This window comes from Mastigoproctus giganteus, chromosome 5, assembly GCF_048544385.1.
Source record: "Mastigoproctus giganteus isolate SK-2022 chromosome 5, ASM4854438v1, whole genome shotgun sequence".
NCBI classification, from domain to species: Eukaryota; Metazoa; Arthropoda; class Arachnida; order Uropygi; family Thelyphonidae; genus Mastigoproctus; species Mastigoproctus giganteus.
The window spans coordinates 162,515,270-162,527,591 of record NC_143579.1 but is presented as its reverse complement, the minus strand read 5'-3'; positions in this window follow the sequence as shown (position 1 = coordinate 162,527,591).

Here is a 12,322-nt window from a genome sequence, read left to right as displayed (position 1 = left end):
GCACTGGAATTGATGCTGTCATAGGCAGCTGAAATATCCATTTTTTTTTTATTTAGGGCTTTCTGCTCTTGAAAAGGGTTTTACAGTAAATTGTTATTGTCGGTCTCCCTGAAATGATAGTGCAAAGTTTGGTGGGCTATGGCTGAAGTCGTGTTGGTACGAAGCAATGCTTCTTCAAATACCTTCTGTAGGGTGCAACTAACAAATCAGTTTGTAATCCTTAGCTAATATTTGGTATTGGGGTTCCGATGCAATTTTTCCAAGTTTGCGAGAGCACTCATGATTCTATGCTATGTTAGCTTTCTAATTCTGTTCTGTTATTCTCATAGTTCTAATTTAATTCTGTTATTCCATTCTATACTAGAATTTTGTTATCGAATAATTATTAATTATATTCAACTCATTTCTTTTCTTATGACAGCTGTCGTAATTTTAATTTACCTTTGATATACCTGGATATAATTTCTGTGAGTGTCTAAGTTCGTATTTCAGTCTACGCATCTTTATGCGATCTTTCTATATCAGTTTTTTTAATTTTTTGCTTGTATGTCAAACCTTTATTAGAAAGGAATTAAACCAGCTGGCTCCCAGAAATAAGCATCGATCGAGTTACCTTAATTATTATGACTGGATTGATTTATGTGGCTTCGTGACCGCAGACAACAGTCCCATTTGTTACTATCACGCTTTCAAAGTTATTGATGGGTTACAAGCTGGAAACAGAAGTCGTTATACAGGAAACCAAGGCTGATAACCAGACACAGTTCCCAGGTAATTAAATATTAATCTTTGTTAAGCATATTGTCTGAGATTTGAAGACTAATGGGAAGTGTAGAAAGCAATGACAAATATTAAAGCGATTACCAAGGGTGAACAGATGTTGCTGGAAATTTGCCAGTTTATGGAGTCCATCTTTGCTACCATAAATCCTATTTCCTCTATAGGAAAAGATTAGGATAACCAGAAATGAGTTAATTGTAATCACCATCAATAGTTAATAAATCGCAACTGCGTCCTAAGCGTATCAGCTATAATGCATTACGTAGTTGACTATTTGCTAATGCTTTTGAAAGATTAACTTTGATCGGGTGAATGCAGTCTACCAATTTGCATGGTAACAGTTTCCTTATGTAAACATGCTGGAGAAAATGCACATGACAGACTTGGTCTCGAATTTCTGGTTTTGACACTTTGCAGTTAACGCTTGCGTTATAACTAGGGGACTAAATGATAAACGCAAGTTGGTTAATAGTTTTTCTTACCGGAAATGTGCAGTTTAATCCAGTTAAGTCTATCATCCACAGAACACTCGCAATTTAGAGATGCAATATTACTGATGTCTCAAAGTAATTGTGTATAACCGCTCTCACTCTACCTAAAGTTTGTAATCTGAGCGTATCCCAACACTGTTAGTTTTTTGAAATTTAACAATGAAAATGTACGTTTAATATAAAAACAAGTAGTAATAAGGTTTTTTATTAAGCATGAAAAATTTTAAAGTAAAACAAAAATTGAAATAGTGAACTACCGATTTTTCATCAATATCCTCCACTAGATTTTGACAGTGTCATCACTTAATCTAGCGATTATTTTTTTAGTAGTCTGGATTAACATTATTCCAAGTGATCTGCAAAATTTCCCATAAATTGTGAAGATGAGCAGACTTCATAGACTTGGATCTAGGTGATCCCATGAAAGCTGTATTAATTTAAGTTGGTTAATTGGGGCGTCCAAACCATAATTTTCAATACGCTTCTGTTTAGTTGCTAGACAGCCCATGTGCAGCTTATTGCTGTGTCGATCCTACAAGTAAATCTGGGGACCTCATGACAAAATTGCCTCACGTTTACGAGGCGAATTGGTGCTCCATCGGTATCCGTATAAATCTCTGGTCCGAAGAAGGCAAGAGGGAAACACCCAGTTTCCTGTTTGTATCTTACACTGAAAAGCATTGATTCCCTGAGGAACATGTTTCCAGCCAATTGTCTTCGGATGCCCAATAAATTTGGGATAAACCCTGATGGATTCTGTGAAGACAATCCCTAAAGGAATGAAATCCTAAAACTGCTACCAGACAATGAATCTGATGTGCATCTTCTCCTGGAAATGAATGAATGCTTTTTTCCTATTTATTATATATGACAAAACTGTTTGTTTTATCTCCATGCAATTGTATGTTTTTTATTGTAAATTTCTCGTGTCGAGCTCGCATTTACTCTTGTATATTGTACATATTCCTCGGACCTTAGTCTGTAAATCTTCACCCTTCCGGCACATTGCCGTCCCGGAGTGACCCAAAGTTTCTTGTGGTAATAAATGGATTTTAATAATAGCAACTTGGTTTTCTCAGTTAAACTCTTACACGATTCTAATATCATTGGTCTTAAAGACCACAAATGTCAAAAGCTTCGCGTAGGCAGTTTTCAGCTTTTTGATCTTGTGTTACTGAACAAAGTTATTTTAGCGTAGATGAGTATAGACTTGACTCATCCTGTACAATAAATGTCTGCACGGGTGCAATAACTGTGGTTGTAATTCCACACTTGCTGGAAAAAAGCCCTGGTTTGAATTTTTTTTTCTCTCCTTGGCTGAATTTATCTGTTTCAGACGTAGATAACATGTTTAGTAAAACAGGCGAAGCGATTTATGAACATAACACATGTGCAGATGAGCTGGCCATAATGAGAGGTTTTATTTTGTATAAATGTATATCAAACGAGCTTAGTTAGGCGATAAAATGTTCTTTTTAATTGGCTTTCTCACAATTTTAGAACCGAGCCACATTTCTATTAATGATAGCGCAAAACCAATTTTTTAAAGTTGGTCTATGATGGATGCCACCCGACCGCAGTCAATATTTCAATTCGCTCTATTTGCTTTGCTGATTATCTATTATTCCAGAATAAATTTATCTTGAACTAAACCTGGTTTTTATAATCTAAATTATACGCGGTACATTTCACGAGTGATGAAAAAGTGAAGAGAATGATAATGGCAGCCATTCATCTATCCTACTTATTGTCCTTTTGTTACAACTTTTTTCAATGAGGCATATCAAATACCTGAGAGGATTTCTTGTAAAAACTAACCCCTTTGAGGCGTGATAAAGAAACAACGAAATGCTATTAAATGATCATCCACAATTTTGGCAGTTAATGGAACTAATTTTTTTATTTTTAAATTTCATTAGTCGTTTTTTAAACTCTTCAATTTTTCACTTAACGTGCTGTTCGTGTTTTTTTTAATGTGAAGTGCAATTTTTAAAGTGGTTTATCTTCCATTTGAAGTTAAGCTCTAGGGATTTTTTTTATTCAGAAAAATAAGACTTGTATTATTTCATTTGCTAACTGATTTCGGGATATAATTATAGTAACAGCAACTCAAAGACTGTACAATTAATGCAAGTATTAATGAGTTCAATATCAAGTTAGGGCTTGCTTATTAACGTGCATATTTGGTATTTTCGTTGAATTATGAATAATTCAAGAAAAGGGGTATCTTAAGTCCTTTATCGGTGTGCTACGTGGACTAAATTCCCCCGTTTAGTTTTCCTACTCCCTCATTTAATTTTTTAGTGTGAATTAATCCTTATTTAATTACAGTTTTTCTATTTAAATGCCCACTTATTAATAAATCGATACGAAACGGTATTCTTCCAGTTTAAAGGGAAAACTATTTTATGTAAATATTATTCAAAACCGATTTAAAGATACCAAAATCTCCACTTATAACTAAGCGAAAACCCAGTTTTTTACTGTTAATAAAACTGCTTAAAATAACTAGTTTTGCTGAACGGCCAAAAGAGTTCAAGGAAACGAACCCGACCAGAAGCAGCAGGAGTCCTCACGACAAAATATAAAAATGCTGAACGAAGGCCTAAGGGATATGTTGAATGAGTGAGCTACTTTCAGCGACTGCTCATATGTATTAGATCGCCCTTTCTTAAAATGGAAATGTGGATCATCTCTGCTCATACTTTGCGATTCGTCATCGGACAGGGCTGGATACAAGTTAGGTGGTGGGGCTTGATGTGATCATCACTTTTATTTTTCTCCATGTATTGTACAATGTGTGGGACACGAGCATTCCCGATGTCCAATAGAATGCAGAGTTAGGCTAAACTAGGAGGAAAATTTCGAACATAAAGGGACTCTTGGGAGACCCCTAGAGGAGAATGACTATTGCAGGTGAGCCTGAGCCACCGGTGATGAAGCCACCAACAGCAGGTCCTGTTAAGAAAACGTTCTTTATATTCCGGAACGACTAAACTCCACTGACCCAGGTCACTGGAGTTTATAAAAAATCAATCAATACAAAGGTCACTGGTATTTAGCAGTCACTGGTTTGAACACCGGCGCACTCAAAGAGCGTGTGCACTCACGCTCCTGACCACTCTGCTACCTCAAACCTGAGGACGACAGCCAATGCTCAAGGTACCCAACTGACAAGGACGCTGTTTTCTGCCGACTAAGGCCCAGTCTAGTAAACTTGGTAAGTCAAAATACCTATTGTATAAGGGTGGAAGGAGAATGTCTGGAATAACTGAATAAAAGTTTCTCATGTTAATTCCTACCCATGAGAAACGATAATGATAAAATGATTTCTCCCTAATATTTTTATCTTGTGCTTAGTATTTTTGTGACGTTATAGATATTGCCAAGGAATGTTTTTAATGACTGATTTCCATGCACTAAATTGAAGTTATAACGATTGCTACTTAAGTGCAACTACTGTGGACAGGTGGGTGACCATTATAATTACTGTTATCTTATACTCGTAAATGCATTTGTAGTGATGTAATTGCCTTGCCGACTTCTACCACGTCACCTGAATCCCTCTTCTCCCATTGGCTTGAATAAATATCAACAGGAGGATACTTTTTTAATGTATAGAGATCTTTTGTTTTGAAAGATTGCTTCTTAGCTAATTCTCTCTCGCACCAGACAGGAATACCTTATACTTCAAGGTTATTGCGGCATCAGAAATTGAACGAATAGTTCAATGTAATAATGCTCTGACCAAACCACAATTTTTTGGGGAATGTCACCTTAAAGATAGAGGGCATAAGAGGTTGGAGCCTACTTTGAGGGAGAGTCAGAAGGGAGCCTTGTACGCCATGGCTTTAATATTGGTGAAAAACATTAAGAGCACCTAATCACCCATCATTCATAGGGTTCTTAGTAATACTATCCGTTCATCCACGCCCCTAGGCATCGTCATTAACTGGTAACACTGGCACCGTGACCAGTATGAGATTTTCAGAAATTAAATTATTTAAAATAAGTAGAAACTACGAAAGAAAACGAAATAGTTGCTGGTGTTTTGAGAAGTTAGCAGAGGAACAATGCTTTATTTTTTTATTTAGTAATAAATTATTATTTCTTGATAATACATAGTAATAAGTAGCAAAAATATGAATCAGACCTGCATTTATTTGGCCTGCAGTTAATGAATTAAAAAATTAATTTGTTGGTCAAGAACAAGTGTTCAAACCAGTTGCTGCTTGTTGCTAAGTTTGGAGTTATTTTCCTGTTAACAGGCTGACATATGTAAGCTTAAGAGTTCAAAAGGGTGGGTTATCACTTTATTTAAAAAATATATCATGAATATTTAACGCTCCTGAATATGCACTGCAATTTTTAAAAACCATATCAGTAATCAGTTCATACCCAATTAAGATATTTAGCATTAGTAGAGGCAAACGATGGAAGAATGCAAGTTTCTGCAGCATCGCATCAGCCAAAAAAACTAATTTCACCCTTCCATTCGTTCCAAATGCCTGTTCAGCTCAGCCTTAAATTTATTTAGGTTATCAATTTCCACAACAAGTTCCGGTCAACCCTTCCCTATCTCTTCCATCATCCAGTATGATTGAATTTTAAGGTTATGATGAATGTCGTGGCGAGATCCAATATTCCTTACATTTCGAGGGTACAGCTCTAAAACGGTGTTCGCAGGCCGGCCGCTAGATAGTACACCGGACCGAACCATTTGGTAACTCTCTAGGAGGCTTCCAGATCAGCTAGTGTATAATCTTGCTACCTCTACTCTGCCAGATTCTGACTGGAGGGAGTCGGAGTAGTGTGTATGCGGGGAGCATTGTCGAGGCCACGTTATGTGAAGGATCGTGTTTTATTCTTACCATGTGTACGCCATATCCAAAAATTTCATTACTTCATACAGCATGTCCTACCCACTTTTTCTTACTATTAAATACACCATGAATTGTCAAACTAATAGAGCAAGCTTATCTGCGAAAAGATCTAAACCTCCCAAGCAGTTCCTAATTCATTTCACAAATATACGTGGTCTCAATTCTAATCTCAACGATGTCCATTTCCACTTGCCGTCTGCCAAACCACATGTACTTTTTCTGACAGAATCTCAGTTATCGGTTGATTCAACTACAGCTCATCTCAGATGCCCAAATTATTCGCTGTATGATTCCTTTCGCCTCAAAGGTGGTACTTGTGCATATGTCCGTTCTGATATTTCCTGTCAGAGACTTGGCAATTTGGAATCTCCTCTCTTTGATCTTCTCTGGCTTAAAATCTCTCTACCTCATAGTGTCAAATTCATTTGTTGTCTCTACCGTTCTCCGAACTCCACTAATCACTTGGAGCTCTTTGACTTCCTCTCTTTGCAACTTGACTTTCTCCAGTCCAACTTTCCTAACAGTGAGGTCATTTTCTTTGACGATTTTAATGTTCACAACTTCAGCTGGCTTCCGTTTTCTAGTCACGCTGACCCAGCTGATCGAAATGCTGAGGCTTTTGCAATTACTAATGACCTTGCACAGATTGTTCATTTACCTACAAGAATACCAGACAATCCTAATCATACAGCCAATACGCTTGATCTTTTTCTCACAAACAACCCTTCTAAGTACACGGTCGAAGTGAGAGGTCCTTTAGGCACTTCAGATCACAACTTGATGATTGTCTCTTCTCCAATGGAACCTTTTTATCTCATGGCTATTCCTAACCTCGTGTTTGGAATTACAAGAATGCAAAATGGGATGACCTGCGAGACTTCTTCTTTTCCTTGGTCAGATTACTGTTTCAAACTTCTAATGTCAACGTTTGCTCAGATTGTGTCAGTGAAATTCAGGAATGGAATCCTTTCTCCCACACTACACTTTAAAATCTCGTCCTTTATCTAATCCTTGGTTTTCCAATAAATGTGCTAAGGCTGTTCAAGAGAAGAATGTTGCATATTGTAATTGGCTTGTTTCTAATTCAGTTTCATTTTCTGCCTACACCAAAGCTCGCAACAATTTAAAGCAGTTATTAATCAGTCCAAACTAGAGTTTGAACAGGCTAAGAGTAGAAAACTTGCTTCTTGCCCTAATGGTAGCCGAGCATTCTGGTCTCTTGCCAAAGCTATTGGCCACAACTTTTGCCCATCTCTCTTCCCACCTCTGTCATGGTTCTGTTGTCACTTCAGCCAAGGATAAAGCTGGCCTGCTAGCATCCCATTTTTATTCCACCTCATGTATTAATGATCTTGGTAAAACATCTCCCGCCATTCCCAACACGCTCCATTCAATGCCTCCTGTGGTCTTCCGTCAAAATGTCAGAAGGATTTTGACAAATCTTGATGCTAAGAAAGCTCCGGGTCGCGATGGTATTTCCCAACTTGTTCTCAAAACCTGTTCTCCTGAACTTACTCCCATTCTGTTGCCTTTTTTTTTCACTTTCTTATTCCAAAGGTGTTTTTCCTTTTACTTGGAAATTCTCATATCGAACCAGTTAAAGGGTGACAAATCCCTCCCATCCAATTATCGTCCCATTGCAATTACTTTACGCTTTCTAAGTAATGGAGAAATCAATTAACCGCCAACTCTTAAACTACCTAGACACCTTCCATCTGATCAACGATCGCCAATATGGATTCCGTCAGTGTCGATCCATTGGTGATATTCTGGCTTATGTTATCCATTTATGGACTAATTCAATGGAAACGTTCGGTTGAAACAAGTAGTTGCTCTTGACATGTCAAAGGCTTTCGATCGTATTTGGCATAAAGGTCTTCAAAACAAGATTCCATCGGCTCTCTTCTAACTTCTCCACTAATGCCGGTGTCCCTCAAGGTTCAGTTCTTTCCCCCCCACTCTTTTCCTCTTGTATATTAATGACCTTCTTCCATTGACTGGAAATCCTATACATAGTTTTAGCAATGATAGCACATTGCATTCCAGTTTCCATTTTGAGACACCTTGTCCTTCTCAATCAGCTTCAACTTCTCAAATCTGCTACCAATTCCTTAAATACCAATTTTCAGGTAATTCTCCAGTCGACCAAAGACAACCGAGTTGATTTCAACCCTTCTAAAACTGTCTTGTCTTAATTCTTCAAACAGGCCTCTGAGGTTGGGTATATTCATATTGTAGATTTAAATGTTTTTCACCAACCTTGTGTAGAAATAAAACACAACGAAAACTAAAACTGAGATCTTGATAACTATGTGTATTTATAATAAATTATAATTGCCTGTATTTACAATAAATATATTTAACTTTACAACTCAAATATGTGAAATATACATTAAAATTTTTACTGGGTTAACAACAATAAAATACATTAAAATATACTAAATTAAAAGCGGTAAAACCATAGCTTTCGAAGGCTCCTGCCTCCTTCTTCAGCGGTATTTTCTTTGCTCTGCTGTGCGTCTTTAAATACCAGCAGGTTCACGGTACTCATCATGTGTTTCATTCCCACGTGTTCCGTTCTCTTGTGTTATGGAACAGGAAGCGGCTCGAGAGGGGGTCATACGGAACTATTCATCCCTTCTGAGGATAGTGGCCTCAAAGAGGGGATGGATCCGCGTTCCTCTATCTCTATTAATGTTCACTGTGGAACAGATCCGCAAACTCTCGAGCCACTTGCGGTCCCAGAACTTATGCGCCCGATCGGTGATGATAGCATCGTCCGGGGAGATCTGGTGCTGCTTCTCCCAAAAATGCTCGGCCACGGCGGACTTACCATATTCCGCATTTCTTATTGCCTTAGTGTGCTCCCCCAGACGATCTTTGAGACGGCGTTTTGTTTCCCCTACATAACTCCCCACAATCCGGGCATCTAATATTATATACGACCCCACTTGCATTCTCTTTTTGAATGGGGTCCTTTACTTGTGACACGATTGTGTGCAGCCTCCGCCCCGGAAGCTGCACACAACGCGTCTGATAATTTCTTAGTATTCTAGTTATATGATCGGTTAAACCCGGATAGTAGGGAATGTATGCAGTGCATACTGGCGTAAAAGATTCGCCTCTCCTCTGATTTCCTTTAACATATCTTTCTATAATCCTCTGGGGGTAGCCACATTTTGTAAGATCCGTCGTGACGCGTTCATACTCTACCTTCCTATCCTCGGAGGTACTACAGTGTGATTTTGCCCTGTCAACTAATGTTCTAACCACACTGTTCCTATGATGGTTGGTCTGAGCTGAATTGTAGTGCGAATATTGACCTTTACACACCGATTTCCTATAGACCTTAGTCTTTAGCTGTTGGTCTTCTCTACAGACCAACACATCTAGGAACGGCAAGATTCCTCCTTCTGCCTCCGAGGTAAATTGTATGAATGGGGAGAAGCCATTTAAAATATTCAGCACCTGATCTTCACTCCCCTTTCGAATAATTGAAAACGTATCTTTTCCAGGGGCGCATAGGGAGAACACTAGCATTAAATATTCTAGCCTCGAGCTCCTCCATAGCTAAATTAGCTATAATTGCGCTAATGGGGGAGCCCATGGCTGTACCGTTAACCTGCTTATACATAGTATTATCAAACACCATAGTGGTGCTTGAGAGGCATAATTCTATACCTTTCTCAATATCCTCTAAATTTAATTGTGTTCTAGTATTTAGGGTGGTATCTCTCCGTAAGGCCATGTGTGCACAACGCACTCCATGGTCAATCGGAATACATGTAAATAGAGATTTCACGTCGAAAGATATCATAATTTCATTCTCTTCTATGCGTTGGCTTCTAATAAAATGCACAAAGTCTTTGCTGTCCTTAATACTAAATTCAGAAAGTCCTACTATGGAGATAATAGTTTGGCTAAGAAACCAGATAGAGCATATGTCGGACTGCCTATAAATGAGACTATGGGTCTAAGTGGTACACCCATTTTATGAATTTTGGGCAAGCCATAAAATCTTGGTATTTGGCTCCCTGTAGCATGCAGTACCCAATATTGTTCTTTGGAAATTTTGCTAGACTTAAGCCAACTCTGTATCATTCTATTCACTTGTCGTTACAAGCTAAGCAGTGGACTTTTCTGAATAACCTTATAGGTTGTTTGATCGTTCAATAAATCCAACGCTTTATTTCGATATGCTTCCTTATCAAGAACCACCGTTGCCCTACCTTTTGTCTGCGGGTAAGACCACAATGCTATCATCTTGTTTGAGGCTTTTTAGTGCTAATTTTTGCTTCACATTGAGATTAGAGGGGGCATTTTTAGCTTGACTGAGGATGGCTGCTGTTTTAACTCGAATTACATTAGCCATATCTTCGGGAAGTTTATTTATAGCTCTTTCCACGCCCATTGCTATTTCTGCAACGGGTATTCTGGACGGAATCATGGCAAATTTTGGTCCTAAATTTAGAACCTCCAAGTGATCTTTAGTTAGTTGTTTACTGCTCATATTCACTATAAAATCCTTGGCAGTACTATCACTATTGCCTCTAAACCTAGTTTGTTCTATAAGTCTGTCAAACTTCCCTATTTGTCTTCGTCTATAGATGTCAGAATTTTGTTTTAGTTGCCACCACACTAATCACTTCTGACAAGTGCACCGGAGTCATCTTGTCACTTATCTTACTAAAGCACTGTCTTTTGTCCCTTCTAATGTGGTATAAAGTATAAATTCCTATGTAATTTCTCAATCCATATATTTAGGATCTTCTTTTGATACCACTTGGAAACGTTAAATAGTCGTTCATCTTCAAAAGGTAGCTTTGTTTGAAAGCCTGAAAGGTTGGCCGAGCATTTTTGGGAGAAGCAGCACCAGATCTCCCCGGACGATGCTATCATCACCGATCGGGCGCATAAGTTCTGGGACCGCAAGTGGCTCGAGAGTTTGCGGATCTGTTCCACAGTGAACATTAATAGAGATAGAGGAACGCGGATCCATCCCCTCTTTGAGGCCACTATCCTCAGAAGGGATGAATAGTTCCGTATGACCCCCTCTCGAGCCGCTTCCTGTTCCATAACACAAGAGAACGGAACACGTGGGAATGAAACACATGATGAGTACCGTGAACCTGCTGGTATTTAAAGACGCACAGCAGAGCAAAGAAAATACCGCTGAAGAAGGCGGCAGGAGCCTTCGAAAGCTATGGTTTTACCGCTTTTAATTTAGTATATTTTAATGTATTTTATTGTTAACCCAGTAAAAATTTTAATGTATATTTCACATATTTGAGTTGTAAAGTTAAATATATTTATTGTAAATACAGGCAATTATAATTTATTATAAACACACATAGTTATCAAGATCTGTTTTCGTTGTTTTATTTCTACAAAAGGTTGGTGAAAAACATTTAAATCTACGATATGTCTTGTCTTATATTTCGCAAAAAGGATTCTTCTGCTCCTATGCTTAACTTTGGTGAACTCCTATTTCTAGGCAAAATGATATCTCTTTTGGGGATTACCCTGGCTTCTTATCTCTCTTGGGCTGTCGCAATTCGCCTTTCAGTGGGATTTTTATTAACTGTGTGCTCCATTTATTTGCCACCTGGAACTGACATCTCCCAGGCAGACCTTGATGATCTTCTAACGCAGCTGCCTCCCCCTTTCTTACTTCTCGGGGATTTTAACGGACACACCACCCTGTGGGGTAGTGCTAACATCAACGGAAGGGGACGAGTCATTGAGCGTATGCTCAATGACAATGACCTTTCCCTTCTAAATACTGGAAAAAACACTTTCTTCCACATGCTTACCCGTACTCTTTCTGCCATTGATCTCTCTATCTGCTCCCCTTCTCTACACCCTTCACTCACTTGGGAAGTGGAGGAGAATCCATACGGAAGCGATCACTTCCCCGTGATAACCTTGTTACACAGTGGGAGGCCATGTCTTCTTTTTAGGTTACCACGGTGGAAGATTGATCAGGCTGACTGGACTGCCTTCCAACATCAGGCAAATTTTGATCTTAGCACAGTCAGTCAAGAGCCTATCAATGATGCAGTTAAGTACATCACAGAAAATATTGTCCAAGCAGCTGCGAATGCTGTTCCAAAAACATCTGCCCGGTTTCCACCATTTCCTAAACCTTGGTGGAATTCACAATGCACA